Source organism: Sinohyriopsis cumingii, chromosome 8, assembly GCF_028554795.1.
Source record: "Sinohyriopsis cumingii isolate HCF-2022 chromosome 8, ASM2855479v2, whole genome shotgun sequence".
Classification (NCBI taxonomy): domain Eukaryota; kingdom Metazoa; phylum Mollusca; class Bivalvia; order Unionida; family Unionidae; genus Sinohyriopsis; species Sinohyriopsis cumingii.
This window is the reverse complement of record NC_142968.1, coordinates 71,917,601-71,927,600: the sequence shown is the minus strand read 5'-3', so window position 1 is coordinate 71,927,600 and position 10,000 is coordinate 71,917,601. Positions and strand designations below refer to the sequence as shown.

The window sequence follows — 10,000 nt, the reverse complement described above, 5'->3', positions numbered from 1 at the left end:
GGTTATTCTTAGACATGGTTGTGTCTGTTCAGAACCCGTTCTTTGTGTCCCTGTAGTGTAACAATGTCGTTCAATACGAGTTGGCTGGCTGATAAGATTTAATTTGCATGTACTAAATATCTTGAAATGTCAATCCCACATTTTTGTACGAAGACTGTACTACTTAGATACTTTCCAGGGAATTATAATATGGTCTAAGTCACGATCGACGTCCCTGTCACAAATATAAGCCAATTATAAATGGATATTTATATTTTGAAAGCAGTTTAGTTGCATTTACTAGTGCTGATTTATATTTATCGTTTGGGTTGAATAAAGTAAATATGGGTGTTAAAAATTGTTGTCATTGATAGCTGAATGACAATTATTTCTTCAATCTATATCGGAAAACATGGTTGTAGACAGGTCAAAGGCGCCGCGCTGCCAGCGGGGCACTGCCAGTGGAATTATGCATATATTTTTTAAAAATATTTTTTGTTTTTGTTTGGAGGGACTGGGTGGTCAATTGAAGCGCGGGGCTCCGACGGCGCGGTACTAAAGACAATCGCTTCGTTCGCTTTCGCCTAAGGACCGGTCCTGGGGGCAGAATATTAATGATTGACTTTGAGCAAGGTCCAGATAAGCCGAATGTTGTCATTTACCGGAAGAAGAGCTCAGAACGTTATGACACACATAATCATGATTAGCAGAAACGAAGCCTTGATTGAACCATATTTTCGAAATGTTAAATCCCAGTTACGATACCTATTAAGCGATTTGTCAGCTTTCTTAAATACTTCATTACGAAGATTGCATGAACTACTTTCCGTTTATTTTTTATTGTATGTTTTTGTATTTAATTTTCTCCTTGGAACAGAGACCATTTATTGCCACTAGGATGTAGCATTAAATCAATATATTTACATTGGAATACAATACAGATTAATAATCAGTTAAAACTTTTGATAAGCTAAGTACGTGTTTTTTTTGTTTTTTTTTGTTTTTTTAAATGGCACAAGGACGAAAAATATCAGATGAATTAGCCTAGTTCTGCATTATTTGTGACGCGCTCTGTTATCAGGTGGCCTAGTGGTTAGAGCGTCCACCTCGGATGCGGGAGGTCGTGGGTTCGATCCCTGACCAAGTCATACCAAACACATATAAAATTGGAACTAACAGCTGCCTCGCTTGGCGCTCAACATTAATAGGTTAGTGTTTGAACTGGGCGGCCTGGTGTCAGGATCATGTGACTGGGTGGAACATGATGCTACATGTCTGCTGCATGATGAAGACACCACTATAAACTGCCACACTGCAGACATCGTAGCGATATGACTGAAAAATTGTTAAAGCTACGTTAAAAATCCAAACCCCACACACATATTATTCGTGAAGTGCTCTGTGGTCATGGTAAACAACCAGGCAAATTTTATTGATAATGGCACAAGGACGAACAATTCTCAGATGAATTAGCCCAGTTCTACATTATTCATGACGTGCTCGGTTATTAGAGTAGACAAACAGACCAAAAACGTCACTTTTTGTCATGTCAGCTTGTAATTAATATCTTTCATTTTGAATGACGTATTTTTCACTATTCCTTTTCATTTTTTTGATAGATCGCATTACGCGGCTTACCACGTGATTTTTGTATTGATGTACTCAATTTTATTTCCATAGTTTAGACCTATTATATCAATTCTGACTTTACTACAACTTTAATAATATATGACTGATTATTCTGCAACACTGAGCCCAAAGTAATATTCAAAACTGAGCACGTAATTCAAATTGTATTACAGATACAGTCTACTCCAAGTATTACGAATATAGGTTATCATAATTTCTGCTTATTTCAAACACGTTTCGAAAGCGCCGACCGAACTCAAAATCATTATCTCAAACAACTCGTGCTAATACGAACACTGTTTAAGACGAATGTTTGCATCGTTGGAGAAGATTTATATCCTGAAACATTTTAAATATAATCATTATTCTTACGTTCAATACAAGCTACATATAATAATAATGACTCTTAAATGCATTTCATTCAAAACCTGTCCTTTAGAGGAAGAAATAAAAACATGTCAGTACGTTGAGTTTTCGTTGAATATCCATTGATAACTATATAACTTAAATCACAGCGAACCATTATCTTGCTAACGCTTCAAGCCAAAGGAAGAGATATAAATATGAGTACGGTATCACTGTTTGATCTGTAGTATATCACGTCTATTTTTTTATTTAAAAAAATTCATTAAAGAGATTATGAATAGTTCAGATATAAGAAATAAATTTAAAAAAATACGCTTTTTGGAAACTTTGGTCTGAGAGTATTCAGACGTACACGAATGTCCTTTATCCAGAGTGGAGAACGTAACGTGATCTAAAGCACAAACTAAATCATCAATACTGTTAATGTATGTTTACAAAACAAACATGCATGGTTAGTAAGTAGCTAGGTAAACACTTTAAAATATTCTCTTTTTATTAAAACTGGGTCAGCACCTATTCTTGCCCATGTATGTAAGGTTCTGCTTGATATGAAATTCTATAATTTACACCGATTCTCCTGATAGCTGGTGTTAACCAAGCTACGTTGGACTTTGGGGAGCAAGAACCTTACTACAGAAGTTTGAAAATCAATACCTAGGAAGGACCCATGGTGAGAAGACTGTTTATAGTGCACATGCTTGCTGGGCATCCTCAACAAGTGGTCATGGTCCACCAAGGAAATCATTATTATAATCATCGCCGTTGTTGTCGTCATCGTACTAGTAGTAATAATACTAGTAGTATTAGAAGTAGATAATTATTATTACTAGAATTAGTAGTAGTAGTAGTAGTATAATTAATATTAGTAATAGTAGTATTAGTAGTACCATAAACAACATCAATTTTATTTCTGGTCCTTGTCGTCATCTTCGTCGCAGCAGTAGAGTTAGTGTCGAACACATCGTTTACTACGTATAATTCTCTCACCGCATGTTTCCTGTTCTTCGGGGAACTGAAGTAGTTCATTGATTAAGGCACTTGACTCGTGGTCACAGGATGATGGCGTTCGAATGCCCCCATCGAGTCACCCCGAATCTGCTACCACTTTCAAAATGTTGATTTGCCGTAAAAGAGCAAACCAAATCAAACCTGATTGTCCTGTTAGTATGGCAACAACATCAACAACTAGTATTACTAATAGTGCCATAAATGATGATGATGATGATGATGATGATGATGATGATGATGATATCTTTTTAACAGATGTAGGTATATATAGTCGGTTCTGAAACTCTTGTGAAATTGATGAAACAATCCAGTGGTAGGGAAATTAGTAAGATACCGATCTTAAACCCTCTGAGATTCTACTTTATCTGTATTTTGTAGTCGAATTTCTCAACACTTTTCAAGTTTCCTAAACACACAGGGTTCGGATTTTTTTTAATAGACAAGGTTTAAAGAGGAGACAATTCGACTATGTTTTGCAATTTTGAGTTACGTCTCTTTATTACATGTATTGAAACATTTGGTACTAATATATTTATACACACCACAAACGCGATTCTGACGTACAATATGGCACCTTAAGTTTTTCTACCCACATGATTACGTGATCAATTTATAACTTTAACGTGCCTCTAAAATTTGACTAAATCAGATCCTAATACATTGACCCACTTCCAAATTTCGAACTATTTTGTCATTGAATTTTATCTGGCTTTGTCCGTAACGCTATCGCTTAAACTTGTAAAGCTTACAGCATCTTCAGACTGGCTGAAGGTTTGGCGAAGTATACATTTGGATATTTTCTTGCTTTGAATACGGACTGTGTTTCCTTCTTCATACAATATTGTTTTAACAATCCTGCTATCTTTGCCGTTGATTCTTATTCCTCCGTTATCATCGTTTACCGTGATTTGCTAATCATCCTTTCCAAAACATTTAAGAACATCCTGTTAGATACCTGAAATGGACAAATCAAGACAGTTTTATTTTCATGTCGATTACTTTGTGGCACAACTAGTTTTTACAACACTTTTAGTCGATCCAGTCTTGTAACAAATGAACGTTATCGTTTGGTACTGATTCTATTGATTTTGTCTCAAACCCTAAGGTCATATAATCTGAACAGACTTGAATCTAGAACACTCTAGCGTTGTGCCATGATCTATGTTTCAAAAATTCTGTTTATTTTGATTAATTTTCATAAAAATTACAAATCGATATCATGTGACAAGAAGAAATCTGGACTCTGTGTACTCAATAAATTTGACAAGAATTTCACAAATCAGAACCCCGCATGTTTAAGAAATTTATTTTACTTTTTTTCTTTTTGGGCACCAGACAGATGCCCCCCCCCTTCCATTTCCAAAAAATGTATTTAAAAATTATTTTGTGTTTGTATGTTTCCCCCCAGATATGTTGCATGTTCGATTTAAACAGAATTTTGTATCAAAAATATAAATTTAAATTTTTGATGGGGTATTTATTTTTCCCTAGTGTTATATACATGGTCGTTCTTCCGAGCCTGGTTTTATTCACCTTGCTCGAAGTCCCTTCCTTTGAAAATTTTGCGACCTTTGTTAGAGGTCGCCTAAGTCTTAGTGCTTGCTATGTGTATTAGTGCTATATTGTGTGTATGTTATATTTTCTGTATGTTTGAGTCAGCAAGTTTAAATCAAGTTCTTTCCCAGTTGTCTTATTTCAATTCTTTGGATTTAGAATCCATTTTAATGTATTTTATATTATTATCCGTTAATTTATTTTCAATTTAGAATGTTGGCGATCGGAACAGTGCAATATATTAGGTTATGAAAAAATTTTTTTTGTTTTATTCGAGTGTTAATCTATGTCGTTCCTCGCAAAAAGTTTTAGAATTAGAAATAGATAGGCTGTGCTCGATTCAAGATCCACACTTCTTTATTCTCATTGTATTTCTCCTGAATCGAGTTTAGGCCTCTTTTAATTATTTTATTAAATTATTTCTTTAAAAATATCCAAAATTGTTTGTATAACTACAAGATTGTAGATTTATCAACCATACTTACTGCATGGTTTGAGATAAAGAAAGAGTCAGTGGGTTATTTACTATGTAGTATTCTGTTTGTGTTTTTGTTTTGTCTGTTTATGTTCTATATGGGGTGTTTTTCCAAGACTCCTTCATAGACCTGTCCACTTCGCGTAGCGCCATGTGGCGTAGCTCCATGATGTCATCGGCTTGTACATTCCCCATATAGATTGCCTGTGGATTCCCTGTAGTTTCGTATTTTTAGATTTAGTAGATTTTCAAATTATGTATACGAGTTTTAGTACAAAACAAAAACAGAAAATTTAAATATTTAAGACTTGAAATTGGGTCCTGTTTGGTGGGGCTCATGTCTAGGTCGGGGAATGAGTTGGAGGCTCTGACCTGCGCACTGACAGTATCGCACCCCTAATGGATAGCCAACCAACGATCTCCATCCCATTCCCCTCTCCTTTATGTTCCTTCCTCTTCCCCAAACACCAATTTCTTAATAAGTTATTTCATAGTTGTCTACCTATCACTATTATTTGCCCACAGGCCTTCATTGTTCCAACAATGTAATCTGTAATTTTATAAAGTGTATTTTTGTCAAATTTCCCATCTAAAAATGAAATGTTTTCTCTTTTGTAATTGCGTCATGGTATGGGCTTTCTTTTCTTTTTGCACATTGCGTCATGGTGTGGTATTTACTGAAAGGCGCGTTTTTACACAGTGGACATTTTGGCGATACTTAGATCATGTGCCGTCTCACTGCCACCTCTCCTGTCAACCATGCATTGTCCATGTATTTAAAGCAGAGGCTTTGAATTTTAAGTGATCCTAATTTGTTCCAGTGCCCCCAGGCTCTTTCCCAATTATCCCCTAAATATTCTTGTTCTACTTTACTCCTACTTTTTTGTTGTATCTTCTCGTATCCATTGATATGCATCTTTTTCATCCTTTTCCCATAGGTCTGTTTTATCACGACATTTAATTAGTAATTCTTTAAAATGCCTGAACTTTCTAGGTATTTCTATTTTGTATTAATTTATTATTTTGATATATTTCCTTCCTATTTCTCATCGTAAAACCGGACCAGTATATATATATCCCTTCCCACGGTAGGTTAAGTTCAGATTTTAATCTTTTAAATCTATTTAAAATGTTGGCATATTTAATTAAAATGGGATTAGGTAAATGCTAATCCCCCCCCCTTTATTTCGCTCTATGTAACGTTTTTTATTTGTGTTGTGGGTTTATAGTCCCATATATAATTAATAATATCTATTTTTTTTAAAGTGGCATTTTCTATTTCTGTAGATTTTAAAATATAGTTTATGTTAGAGTACATGTAGGTTTGGCCACCTGGGCCCGTTCCATTATACAAAGTGGCGTTAGTGCCCAGATATTCACATTTTCTTCTATTTTCGTTTTCATGTTTTTACAGTTTTTCTGTTCATCTCGTCTCCCAAAGTAGACTCCCAATGCCTTAACTCGGTCCTTGATTAGAGGGGAGGGGGCCAGATCCGGGGTGATTGCCCCACCAGTTCCCTATCTTTAATATTTGTTTTTTCATGGTTGATTTTAGACCCTGAAACCTTACCAAATTTTTCAAATTCCTTTTCAAGGTGTTTGAAGGAATTTGGGTCTTTTATAAAATCAGTACAATCATATGCATGTTGTAGCATCTTAATTTCATCCTTTATATTTAGAACTTTAATACCTTCAATTTTACTGTTCAGTCTTATTCGTATACTTAGGATCTCAATTGCTATTACATATAATAGCATAGATAGTGGGCATCCTTGCCTCACTGATATTTGTATGTCGAATATTCCCGTGTTGGCTCCATTGACCTGTACTCTTAAGGTTATTTTGTTGTACAGGATTTTAGTCCACTTTTGAAAGTTATTTCCAAATCCAAATTTTTCTAAGACTTTTTGCATATAGTTGTGTTCGAATCTGTCAAATGCTTTTTCCTGGTCAAAAAGTACCATAGCACCTTTTAGCCTACATTCCTGTATATAATCTATAATTATTTTAATACTTAAAATATTATTCTGAATGTCCCTCCCCTTGGCCGCACATGTTTGGTTTATGTTTATGATTTTATTCATTCCCTTTTTAAATCTTTCTGCCAAAAGTTTACTTAATAACTTGTAGTCCGTATTTAGGAGGGAGATGGGCCTCCAATTTTTTAGATCGTCCCTATCCCCCTTCCCTTTGTATATTAATGTTATAATCCCTTCCCTCATGCTTTCTGTCATATTATCATTTCTCAAATGAATATTGTTGTATAACCATTCTAAAATGGGCGACAACTAGCCACGGAATTTCATACAAAAATCCGCGGTGAGTCCATCTCTACCTGGGGATTTTCCTTTAGTCAAGTTATTTATACTATTTAAAATTTCTTCTCTTGAGATGAAATCATCAAGTTCTTGTGTTCCGATGACATCATCTCGCAGTCTATTCCTTGTAGGTACTCCTCTATTGTGTTATTATTAACATGTTGTGAGGTATACAACTTGCTATAAAATTATTCAATATGTTTCAAAATTTTCTTTCTGTCGGATACCATTCCTTCATTAATTTTTTAAAGTTTCAGTATAGTTTTCACCCCGCCCCCTTCCTTAACTCCTCTCTTTTTATATAGGCCCTCTGCTTTTTTTTATATATTGTGGTAAATTTTCCAGCCCTTATCTCTCTCCCTTTGTTTTCTTCGTCTAATATCTGATTTAATTTCCCTTTAAGTATACTTTCTCTCTCATTTGTATTAATTTTTTCTAGCTGTCTTATAATCGCGTTTTTTTTCCATTTGTTTGTTTATCCTTCCTTATTTTTGAATAAGTAATAGTTTTTTTTTTAAATAAAGTTTTTAATTTATCCCATTTATTTAAAACATCTACGTTTCCCTTATCGATAATTTTTTTTAATTTCCTTTTTAATTTCTTCGATAAAATCTTTCACATCCAAAATCTTGTTATTCATTTTCCAGTTCCCTTTACCCTATTTAAGTTTATTTTTCAATTATATTTTTAAATATACTAACATGTGATCTGAGACTTTAAAATCCGTAATGCCTGCTTCTTTGTATATCTTTTCTTCATAGTAGGTACAATATAATTTATCTAATCTACACCCTTTGTATATTTTGTACTCTATGCGTATTCCCTCCGAAATAATTTTAATTTCCTATATACGTCAACCATTTTGTGTTTGTTTAGGAAAAATTCCATCTCTGGTTTGAACCTTACGTCATTTGTAGTTAAATCCCCATCTCTATCTATGTTTTCCCCCACCCAGTTAAAATCTCCCCCTAAAACTAAATTTTCCATGGTATATTTTTCCATGTATTTTGATAATTTTTTTTAAAAAATTGTTGTTTGTGGTATTTATTGACCGGCATGTATACATTTAAAAGGTGGACATCTTCTATTATAATGTGAACCATTCTCCCTTTGAAAAAAATCCCCTTCATTTTCCCTTTTCCAGTTTACCCCTTTTACTTTTAATAAATGTTGCTACCCCTCCTCTTACGTCTTTCCCCTTAAAATCATTTAAAATCAGTATACCATTCATTTTTTCCTCACATAACGCCGTTAACTCTTTAGTGAATCGATTATGTGTTTCTTGTATAAATAGAATGTCGTTATTGGTTTCATTACTTAATTTAATTAATTGATCCCTATTAATACCATTTACATTTATAGATGAAACACCGAAGTTTTTTCCTTCCGTTTTTCATTTTCCTTCCAGGTTGCCGCATTTCGGTGATACAGTGATTATTATTTAAAATATAGGCGATTCATGCTCACTTCTGACTCCTCATCTTCCATTTTTCCCTTTTCTGACTCCCAGGGAGTTTTCCTCCTCTTGTAGGTGAGAAAACCTATGAGTTAGTGTAATTGGGTTTGCCTTGTAGGGAGTTTTAGTTTCCCTGTTTTATTGGGACTTAAGATTTTCTCTCATTCTGGGGTTGGTGAATTGTCCCTTTTTTCTGTTACGTCTATTCACGAGTTCGTTGTTTACTGAGATATTAGTTTTGTCTCTCCCTCCTCGTTTCTTATTTCCTGTATTAGTCCACTTAGTTGTGTGTTAAAGTCACTGTTGGGTATTGGTTGATTGCTAGCAACTTTGTAAATTTATTTTACAAGCATTTCAAGGTTCTGATTCTGAAGTGCAGCAAAGGTTAATCCTCGTGTATACGGGAAAGTGTATTTTTAAACATCCTACCGTCAGACTGTAACTAACCAAAGGCAGAATTTTGCAGAATCAAAGCATGTTGACCTGACGTCTTACTAGGAGTTACATAATTTTGGATCTCTAAATTGGCTTCAAAGGTATTTAATCGTCGTGCAAGCGGGGCTTCTGCCGAAAGGCCTATTAGGGCCGGATACCCCGTAGCGCGCCAAGATGGTGTGAAGAAACCTGGACCCAGGCGGAAAGAACATCAAACGGTAGGCGTGTCGACTAATTAAGGATGAGAAAAAGCTAGATCTTCTGCTGGGAGGGGCCAGTACTTTAGGCGGGAAAATGCTTCATTCTTAGTCGTAGAAGCGCACAGGCCCGTTACTGAGCTGCTAATTTTCCGGGGAGAGAAAAGTATTGTGTAGTAAGGCAGGAAGCTTATGTTGAGGAGGGAATTTTAGCTAAAAGCCACTCCGATACGTAACTCGTAAAAAGAAGGGAATTGAAGTGGGTAAACAAGCTTTTCAAAGGAAGCTCCCAGGGTACCGTGAGAGTCGGTGCAGAAATATTCCAGGGTGTACGAAGTGACTTCACAGAGAGAATGAGAAGGAAGCCGTGGAGACTTCAGTGTGTACACAATAGGCAGAGTGTATAGAAGAAGGAAGAGGAAGGAAGGAGGAAAGAAGAGAAATTAGACGAGTACTTGGGAAAACTCACTGAACAGAGACTCTCTCACAATAGGACAGTAATTTCTAAATGACGAAGTAGAGAGTAAAGGGTATTAAGGTCAACCCGGCCATTATTGTATTATGATATATTGAGCTGAAGATT

The 10,000-nt window shown here is 35.1% G+C and overlaps 1 protein-coding gene across 1 annotated transcript in view; it reads left to right on the top strand.

Annotated features, from left to right (window-relative positions):
* Positions 1-10,000, top strand: part of LOC149793793 (beta-1,4-galactosyltransferase 2-like) — a 46,648-nt gene that overhangs the window by 22,559 nt on the left and 14,089 nt on the right. The window lies entirely within an intron of this gene.